The sequence below is a fragment of the Mastomys coucha genome, unplaced genomic scaffold (genome assembly GCF_008632895.1).
Source record: "Mastomys coucha isolate ucsf_1 unplaced genomic scaffold, UCSF_Mcou_1 pScaffold16, whole genome shotgun sequence".
NCBI lineage: Eukaryota > Metazoa > Chordata > Mammalia > Rodentia > Muridae > Mastomys > Mastomys coucha.
In genome coordinates this window covers 104499004-104508260 of record NW_022196898.1, presented here as the reverse complement: position 1 = coordinate 104508260, position 9257 = coordinate 104499004, and the positions used below count along the sequence as shown (strand labels likewise).

Below are 9257 nucleotides of genomic sequence, written 5' to 3'. Positions count from 1 at the left end.
ATATATATATATATATATATATCTGACCATGGAAAAGTGCTGGCATCTCTGATGAATATCTGTGTATGGTTCATGTGTACAGCAAGCCAATATTCCTTCAATTTTTCTATGAATATTCCCCATGGAACCTCTATCCACAAGAGAAGGCCACATTATAATTCTGAGAACATGGTGAAGAAACCACTATCATTCTACATCTTGTGGGTTTTTTAAGCATAGGATCCCTTTAAGTGCATTTCTTCACACTGGATCCCCTGCTCAATCCATGTTATACTTTTTTCACCCAAACACAGAGATGTAGCCGGACAATGGTCACACATTTATTTTAGCTGAATGGGATGCTATATTTTAAGTAGTACTATGTGTGCTAGCTCCAGATTATTGTTTTGTTTTGTTTTGTGTTTTGTTTTTGGAGTTCTGTAAAGGTAGATTAAAATTTTTTGGCTTTGGGGTGGAGAGATGGCTACTTGGGTAAAAGTTGCTGTGTGGGCATCAGAAATGAATTTGGAGCCCCCAGCACCCACATAAAAAGAGCAGAGTGGCACATTAGTCTGTTCTCAGAGCTGGAATAGGCTGGTGGATCCTCTGGTGTTTTTTTGTCCAGCAAGTCTACTCAATCAGTAGTTGTAGGTCCAGTGAGGTGCAGGTCCAAACTAAAGACTTGTCTCAATAAACCAATCACCTAAACTCACACAACAATGTTTTGTGATAGCAGAAGGCCCTAGCATTGGCCTTTGCCATCCACATATGCACAACAACGTGTATCCGTACACACAGGCCTGCAGCACATGCATACTCCTACACAAGGACACACATATCATCACCTTTATTGTTTTTTTCTTGAACAATGTAGAGGCTGTTTGTTCAAGTAAACTGTTTCTTTTTTTCCTGAAGCTTTTCCAAAACACTTGAGTCAACAAGCAAGACAGAACCATATATCTTGGGAGAATTGGATTTTTCTTTCACTCCTGTATCCAGCAGTGGCTGACAATATCAAAAGAACATTCTTCTTTCCATAGGGCTGGCACCTTCCTTTTCTTCTTGGCCAGTCCCCAGAAGATACAAGCCCTTCTCCACTTCACTGTAAACCTCCTGGGAAGGTGCTGTTCTCAACCTGAAGGAATGGATTACTTCATGATTTTTTTCCTAAATGTGCTTGTGGGAGTTTGATGGCTTCATGGCCCATACCTAACTAGCAGCACAGCTCTCTTCATGACAGACTGTAACTGACTTTATAGTTTATGGCATTGCAGAGATCTGTGTCGCTTTTCTCCTCATCCCATCATTCAGAGATCACAAAAAGAAGAAAGAAAAATACCAGAGCATAAGTTACACATGTAAGCTTGCCAGATTCATGAATTGCCTACTGATGGAATATGCCAGAACAACTTAATGGGTAAAGAACATGTTTGACAGAAATACATCTTGCTCTTCTAGCTCCAACTTTGAATCATGTTGAAAACTTTATTAGTTTTCCTCACCTGAAAGGAGTACCAAATTATTTCCCAAACTATTGCGTTCTTAAGGATGGCAGCTATTAAAGAGAATACAACAGCAATTACCTATTAGCACTTAAGTGGTCACCTATACACTCACTCAGGGAATAGTTCTCAAGCACCTGCCTCACCAGAGGGGTAGATTCAATCCATAACATTAGTAATTACAATACATATTCAAAACACCTAGAAAGAGGTGTCTGCAAAATATTTTGGGACTATAACATTACAGTTTTTTTCTGAAGGTGAGAATAGACTTCTGTACTGATATTTGACCATATTTTTGAAGTAGATGAAATGGGAGTAGAATGAGATGGTTAAAACAGTATTTTTTTGAAAGCAGGTAACAAAGAGGAAAGGCCTAATGAGATTTTCCTAATCTTGGAAGGGAGGGGCTCTAAGCAGAGATCTCAGAAGAGTGGCTATATGGTCACTATAATGAGTGTTGGTGTCTTCTTAGAATTTCATTCCTGCCACTGTTATTTTGTCCACAGTGTAGAAGAGAGGGGGTCAGGCTGCTTGCATTTATTTTTAAATGTTAAGAGCAACAGGTATATGAGGAGGGGAGACCCAGTGAGGTCACTATTAGGTTATTTCCTTTGCAGAGATCCAGGGACAGGCTTTCTGAAACAGAACGTACCAGGGGACATTGGGGAGGGATGTGCCCCATGCAGCAGGGACTGCTGGGTAAATCCAACATGGGCTTCAACTCCTCTTTCTTCTCTTCTTCTCTTGCCATCATCCCTTGACAATTTAACATAGGGCTGTGAATTTTTGGAATAAGAACACAAGAAATCTTTCAAGTTTAGGACATATTTGCTTATTGAGAATGTTCTCATGTTATGGTTTTTCGGTGACAAAGGGAAATAAACAGGCTCATGAGAAAGCTGAGCACACATCAAAATTAAATGTGACTGAAGAATTGATATAGCCCTTTGTCCTTAGAGAAGATGGGTAGTGGCTAACTAACAGTTCTTATATTTGGAACGCAGATTTCTTATTTGCTTTAAAACATTGAAATAAAACTCAACATTGTTGCACAAGAATTTCCCCATCAGGCGGGAATGGGATTTTGTTATTTTGTTTCATTTGTGCTTTAGGATCAAAGCTGCTGGATCCTTCAGGGAGTGTTTGCATACTGGAGTTTACATCCCTGATGCACCTCAGGCTGGAATCAGCTTTAGCTTCTTGGATGTTCAGACATAAATGCAGGACTGGATCTGCAGCAGTAGCAGCAGCAGCATGGCCAGGTCACACTGGGCAAAGCTGTTGTCAAAGGCTCAGAGACAGCCTGTGGGTGTGGGCTGCCACTGAGGCTGGATTGCCCGGGGAACCAATTCCATGTTTCCAAACCTGCGGAGATGGCATTATAGTATTAAGAATTGATAATGAGCATTTTCCTGGAAACCATTTGGTGATGTATTTTAAGAACTTTAAAAAAGCTGACCCGGTAGCTATGATGTTTCCCTTTCCAGGAACTTAGATCAAGGAATGAAGGTACTTGCTTTCAGTACAGTTACTCTTCCCATAAACCTGCTGACCAGCTTTGGAGCAGAGCCACAGGAGTGCCCTCTGGAATAGCTTGAGAAGACTTTTCTCACCTTATCCCTAGTGCCTGGAGTGAATCATTTTCCTAAACCAGAGAAAACAGCACATCTGTCTGAAGCTAGAACCCAGATACCTGCTTTGCAAGCATCTCCCACACCAGGAAGTTTACTCTAGGCTTTTTAAGACCCAAGGGTCCTAGTGTACCGTTGGAGCTGTGGGGTACTTAGGCACTATCTGTCTTGGTCTCACAGAGAACGCCCATTCTGGTTCACTGGGGTCAGTGTGAGTTTTCCTCACAGCCCAGGGCTCTGTAGCTGTTTTATTTATTTGTTATCAGATTTTATGTCTAAAAGCTGCTGTGGTGTTCTTATCCTTGCAAAGTAAATGTGCCATTTCAGCACCATTAGAAAAATAATGTCTTCTTTGAAGTAAGCTTATTCCTTTGTTCTTTGTAAATAATGTTTATTATCCTAATTATGGAGATGATACCAATTTGCTGAAATTAATGGATAAAAATGTAAAGAATAAGAAGGTAGACATGGACGGTAGCATCTGGAATGCACTTTGGTGGTTAAAATAAAGCACTGTTGCACTGTCATGTGACTGAATATCACACCACCATTAGGGGGAAACATTATTATCAGCTTAATGTATTTTACTTAGATACTTTTAGGCATGCATTTTTACATAGATCTTGACATTTTCATGTGGTCCAAAAAGCTCATTCAATATAAAGTCTTGGATAAAAATAAATAATGTCTCCATAGACTGTGTAGTTTTGATAGTAAGCTGGAGTGGGGTTGGGCGGGGATTGAAAATGTTTGCCTTGGCTTGCTGCCTTTCTTATTGGCAAAGTGCCTGTCAGAAGATGCTTACTGCAAGGGTAAGGGGGGGGCTGGATGGGGTGGCATGTGCCACTGAACAGAATTCTCAACACTCAAGCTTCCACTCTGCCTACCCACTCAAAGGCCATGACTAATTCCCCTCTCCTAAGGTCAGGCTCTACCCCTCCCCACACTGCTTGCTTTGAATTTAGTTTGACTGATTCCAACAGGAGAGTTGGAAGCTGGGTAACTCTCAAACTGAAGTAACGGCGTTTATCTCCTGCCCCATTCTCTAACAACAGTAGTTCCTGGAGGCTTGAGATACTGTGTAGTTAGCCTGACCATCCCAGAGCTACCTTGCTAGAGACAGCACATGTAAACACCACATGTGAAAGCCTATGGTGTGATTGTGATATGTCAGTAGTATAGCCTGGGAGGCCTTACTGCTTACTGGGGTCCTAATTGGCCAATTCAACCTGGAGAGACTGTAGATAGTGGGTCCAAATAGCTCAGAGTACAGTCTTGCCAGCAGGACAAACTTCCCTAGCTATTTGTTCTCAGTCGATATTGGTATGGTTTTCTGAATAATAATATAAGTTGGAAGGTATACTGCTTAAATTCACAGCCAATAAAACTACCAAAGAAAAGTGTTGTCCTTAAGTATGGACAATAGAGAATAGACTCCAGAAAAAGATGCCCAAAGGTAGCTTTGTCAAAACTACTCACTCATCTTAAGATTGCAAATATTTGGAGTGGAGTAGAACCACAGCAGAAGTGAGTCATGGTGCAGAGTTCATCGATAGGTCCCCAAATAAGAACAACAGAACAGCCACCATGGATGGAGCCATTCTGAAGATGAAAGTTAACTAGGTTCTCCTGACTCAACTTCCATCACCTGGGGAGAGGGAACCTCAGTTAGAAATGTTCTTCATCAGATTGGCCTGCAGGCATGCCTGTTATATAAGAGTGAGGACATAGTCCACTGTAGGTGAGATCATTCTTGGGCAGCTAGTCCTGGGCAGCATAAGAAATCATGAGCCTGTTAGTAAGCCTGACAGCAAGTCAAGAACAGTGTTACTCCATGAATTCTGCTTCCTTTAAGCTCCTGATTAAGTTCCTCCCCTGACTTCCCTTGGTGACAGGTTGTGATCTGGAGTGTCACCCTGATAAATCTTTCCCCCTAAGTTGCTTTCGATCAGAGTGTTTCATCACAGCAAACCAAGACACTCTTTGCTCTACAGACTGTATACTTGGTGTCCTACAAACCTCTTCATAGTGTCTGCAGGATGAGCCTGTCCACTCAAAAGGCACCCTTAAGACTATTAGGAGAACCTTGCGCTTACAGAAGGTCTCAGTCTCCACACCTAGAAGACTCCACAACACAGACTCTCCCAGTCTCTAAGAATAAACATTGCCTGTAGGTTTATGTATAGAAAGTCTTTACCACAGGCTGTGTGCCCTATATGGTCTACTTACATCTGGTAAGTCAAAGCCTCCTGTCTCACATGAACTCACAGGGATCTTCACCAGCCTTTACCCTGGGAAGAGCCAAGGACCCATTTCCACATCACATCACTTGGCTTCTTCTAAAAGTGACACTTTACTGCACTTCATACTTGTGTGTGCCTTACCTGTCTGAGGGTGCATGACTAGATCTCAGGAGTGACTAGAGTCACTAAGAAAGTCGCCTAAGGAAGCGTTTCAAGAACACAGTTTATTCAGAAATATGAGTGATAAAACCATGATTCTAGTTAATTTTCTGCTTCAAAAATAATTATTCATGTACCATTTTAATGGCTTCTCTCTTATCTCCTTTTCACAAAGATAATGAGGTGTATTTTTTCTTATGTTACATCCAGCTGTTATCAAGCAACTATATACCAGAAGATAGCAGTGCTGATGGCTAAATGCATAGATTCTCTATGAAATTGGGTTAGAAGGTAATTTTCCATGCTCCTAGTCCCTAGGTCATTAGCCACAGTGGCCTAAGTGCATTCTCTTATAATTCAATATCAAAGAAATTGCTTTTCTGGCATTAACTATATTATATTCAAAATTGTATAAATTATTGAAATACTATGCCTGTGCCAAGATATAAGACAGTTCACATGAAAAAAAAATCGAGTTTTAAATTATTCATTGGGGAAAAGTCAGTCTCTTGACAGAAATTATTTTATACAGGGGCTAGCTTCTGAGACTCCCCTTTAAAGACAAGTCATACCACTGAAAGCTTCGGGGACCAACAATTTCCTTAGCCTCACACAGGAGTCTGTGTCTTTGACTTCGTGGTTTCCTTGTGTGGGACAGTGTGACACAGATTGTCTTATATCTCCAAGCTCTCCTGGGAGCACTTTCATTGATTATAAAACACTCTGATATCATCACTGTAAGTTACGCTTCAATGCAGTCAGGGATCTGTCCAAAAATATTAAAATTTGGTGATTCAACTTTAATATTTGACTGGAATACAGTTCAGCAACATAGTTATGCCTACCTAATTAATGAATAAAATATGTACACATAAATTCATGCTTAGCATATATGTAGCTCTGTAGACACCCATGTGTGTATTAGTGACAAAGATGAACATTTATTATATTGGAGTTGGTGTGTATGTGCATCTTTCTGCCTAGTAGAGTATGGTATAGGAGATACATTAATCATAAGAAGTGTAACCTCAAAAGGGCTCTCTCCTCAAGACTGTATCACATTCATTTGGATTGAAAATTTTCATTTATCCTTTACTATGCACTTGGGATTATGCTAGATGTTAGTGATTTTAAACTTAATAACATCGAGTTGCTATTTTCTGGCAGGATACATACTGTGGGAGGAAACAAACATAGAAATAGATTAAACTATAATTATCTCAAGCTTTGTGAGGGAAAGGCATGAGAGTTATGCCCCTATTAATGAAATTTCACCCAGACTATATAGAGATGGAGGTACAGTGATAGTGGAGACAGATGCAGCCATTTTCGGAATATTTTGAAACCATCTAAATAAAGATGCAGCTCATTAAGTGGAATGATCTGGTTGCAGTTAGTTCTAGCAATTCAGTGACTCTTAAGGTATCATAATTGCCTATCACATTTAAACATATTTCTTTTCATATCATATGACTGACTATAGAATTATACCGCCTTCAAAAGAAAAAAATATTTTCTTTTTCTTCTTTTTCTGTTTGTCTGTAGAGAGAAGATCCAGAGAGCAGATCAACATAGGAACTACTGTCTGTTGATCTCTGATCACTTAGTACTCAGTATATACCAAGTGTGGATGGGAAATATTGCCCTCATTTCTAAATGATCCTTATTTGAGGATTTGTTCCTCAATCATTCACTATTATGTAGGTCTCTCCGATTTATTCACTACATTCTGAAGCAAGAAGGTTTCAACAATTTTTCCTCCTGAATTAAAAATATTCCATGAGTGAGGACTTGTCAGAGCACCTGAGATGTGTGGGTTTTCCTTCATTTCTCCAAGGTGCTAGGTATAGAGTGCATTCTCCTTCCTCAGCTGAAAAGTTCTATGTGCTTTTGCTCTCTAGATCCCATCATGTGGCATTTTTAAAGATCTTAACATGAGGTTAAAATGGAAGGTGAAATTCTGTTTCTGCATAACAGCATCTCCAACCTACTGAGGCTTTTGTTTTGAGTAGTCCAGTCTCCCTATTAATAAACTCAAAACGGACAAGCTAAATCTTCTTTATTTCTAGACAATTGAGATCTTGCATATATCTCACTATCACTGTTTCATATTTTCTGTGCCTCTATCTCATAAGTGTTCAACAACAGCCTTCCACATCAGGCACCCTGGAGTGGAGGCAACAAGGTAGGAACCACATGATTTTAGGGTTGAGGTTTCATATAGGAGACTGTCAAAGACTATCTCAAAAATAACCCAGTTTACCTTTTAGTGAGTTACTACTTAGTGGATAAATGAAGGTTGTAGACAAACAAAGTATATCTGATATCAGGGGCTTAGGGCAGTTGTTGCTGATGGTCAGATGTGGATCATACGGCAAATGGAGTCATTTCTGACTTTTAAAAAACACTCTAAGCAGCACTGGTGGTGGGTGTTTCTTGGTGGTAAGGAGGTCACGGAGATGTTTCAGGGTAACTTTGGGTGGTCCCTTCCTTTGCTCAGCTGTAACCAGCACACACGATCCTTTTGGAAACAGGTTAACAAGATGGCACCAGTGGTTTGGGCTCACTGGCAGAAGACAATGACATGTTCTGTAATTAGAGGTCATTCTCAATGGTATGCATTTCAAAGTCAATGAGTTGCAGGGCACCTATGAAGGAGTAAGGTACTGCCAGAAAAGAAAGTGCTCCAGGGTGATAAAGTCATGGGTTTGCCTGCAGGCTTGTTCTCTGCTGACCTGGTGGACATAATGGAGGTAAATGGTATTCTGAAGATTATTTAATGAGGATGTAAACTCCTGTGGTGAAAGGAATTTCAAACTTTGTGGAAGATAACATGTAAGCAAAGGAGAGATTGCTAGCTGCTTCCATAAAGAGTGATTGTGAAGTTTTTCTACTATGAGGACCTGGATCCTGCTTCAATCTCTTGATGTATAAATGGTGAAGGAAATTGGAAAAGTGTCACAGGCATATTGCAGGGCCAGGGTAATGAAGTGACTGAAGGTGTCACATGAGAGACAGAGACATGAGTCACAGGGGGAGGCAGAGTGGTAGGTGAGCAAGAAGAAGATACAACAAAAAATGAAGGAGATGGTTGGACTTAGATAGAACAATACTGAGAGACAATGAGAAGGAGAATGGAGAAAGAGAGAGAGAGAGACAGAGAGAGAGGAGGGGGAGGTAACAATGTAGAGCTGCAGCACCTCACCTGCCCCTGGATTTCCTGGCAGGTCCTGTTCCCCTGCAGTTTTTCCATCACATTGGCATAGGCTTGTAGTTCTTCACCTTTTGGGCTCTATTTGGCCCAGGTTTGGGCCTTGAGGACAAACCTGAGCCTGGCTCGAGTTTTGTAAACTGTCTCAGTCACTTCCATACTGGAGTGACTCAGCACAACCTGCTTAAGCCTGCCTTTGCCTAACTCCTGCTGACTTAGGGTTCAGTTAGTCACCCTATACCCTTCATCAACTTTCCCCTCCCACTATGTCATCTCACCTCAGCAGAAAACTCTGCCTCTTCTCTCAGTCCTTTATAAAGAAAAGATTGATACAATAAAACGAGTTCCTGCTTGGACAGACTCCAGGCTCGGGGTAGTTATTCTCTGGAGACAGGAGATCTGAGCCTCGACACTCACCATCTTGCTCAGCCCCGAGAGAGAGAGAGAGAGAGAGAGAGAGAGAGAGAGAGAGAGAGAGAGAGAGAGAGAGAGAGAGAGAGAGAGAGAGAGAGAAGTTCAGCTGGACCGG

General features: G+C 41.0%; 1 protein-coding gene and 1 long non-coding RNA gene across 3 annotated transcripts in view; one reads left to right on the top strand and one right to left on the bottom strand.

The window, feature by feature from the left end:
* LOC116093983 overlaps positions 1–2536 on the top strand; it is a 2881-nt gene extending 345 nt beyond the window's left edge. The window contains exon 2 of the long non-coding RNA XR_004119914.1: positions 895–2536. This is a non-coding gene — a long non-coding RNA (uncharacterized LOC116093983). The remainder of the gene's footprint in view (positions 1–894) is intronic.
* Negr1 (neuronal growth regulator 1) overlaps positions 1–9257 on the bottom strand; it is a 746019-nt gene that overhangs the window by 308349 nt on the left and 428413 nt on the right. The window lies entirely within an intron of this gene.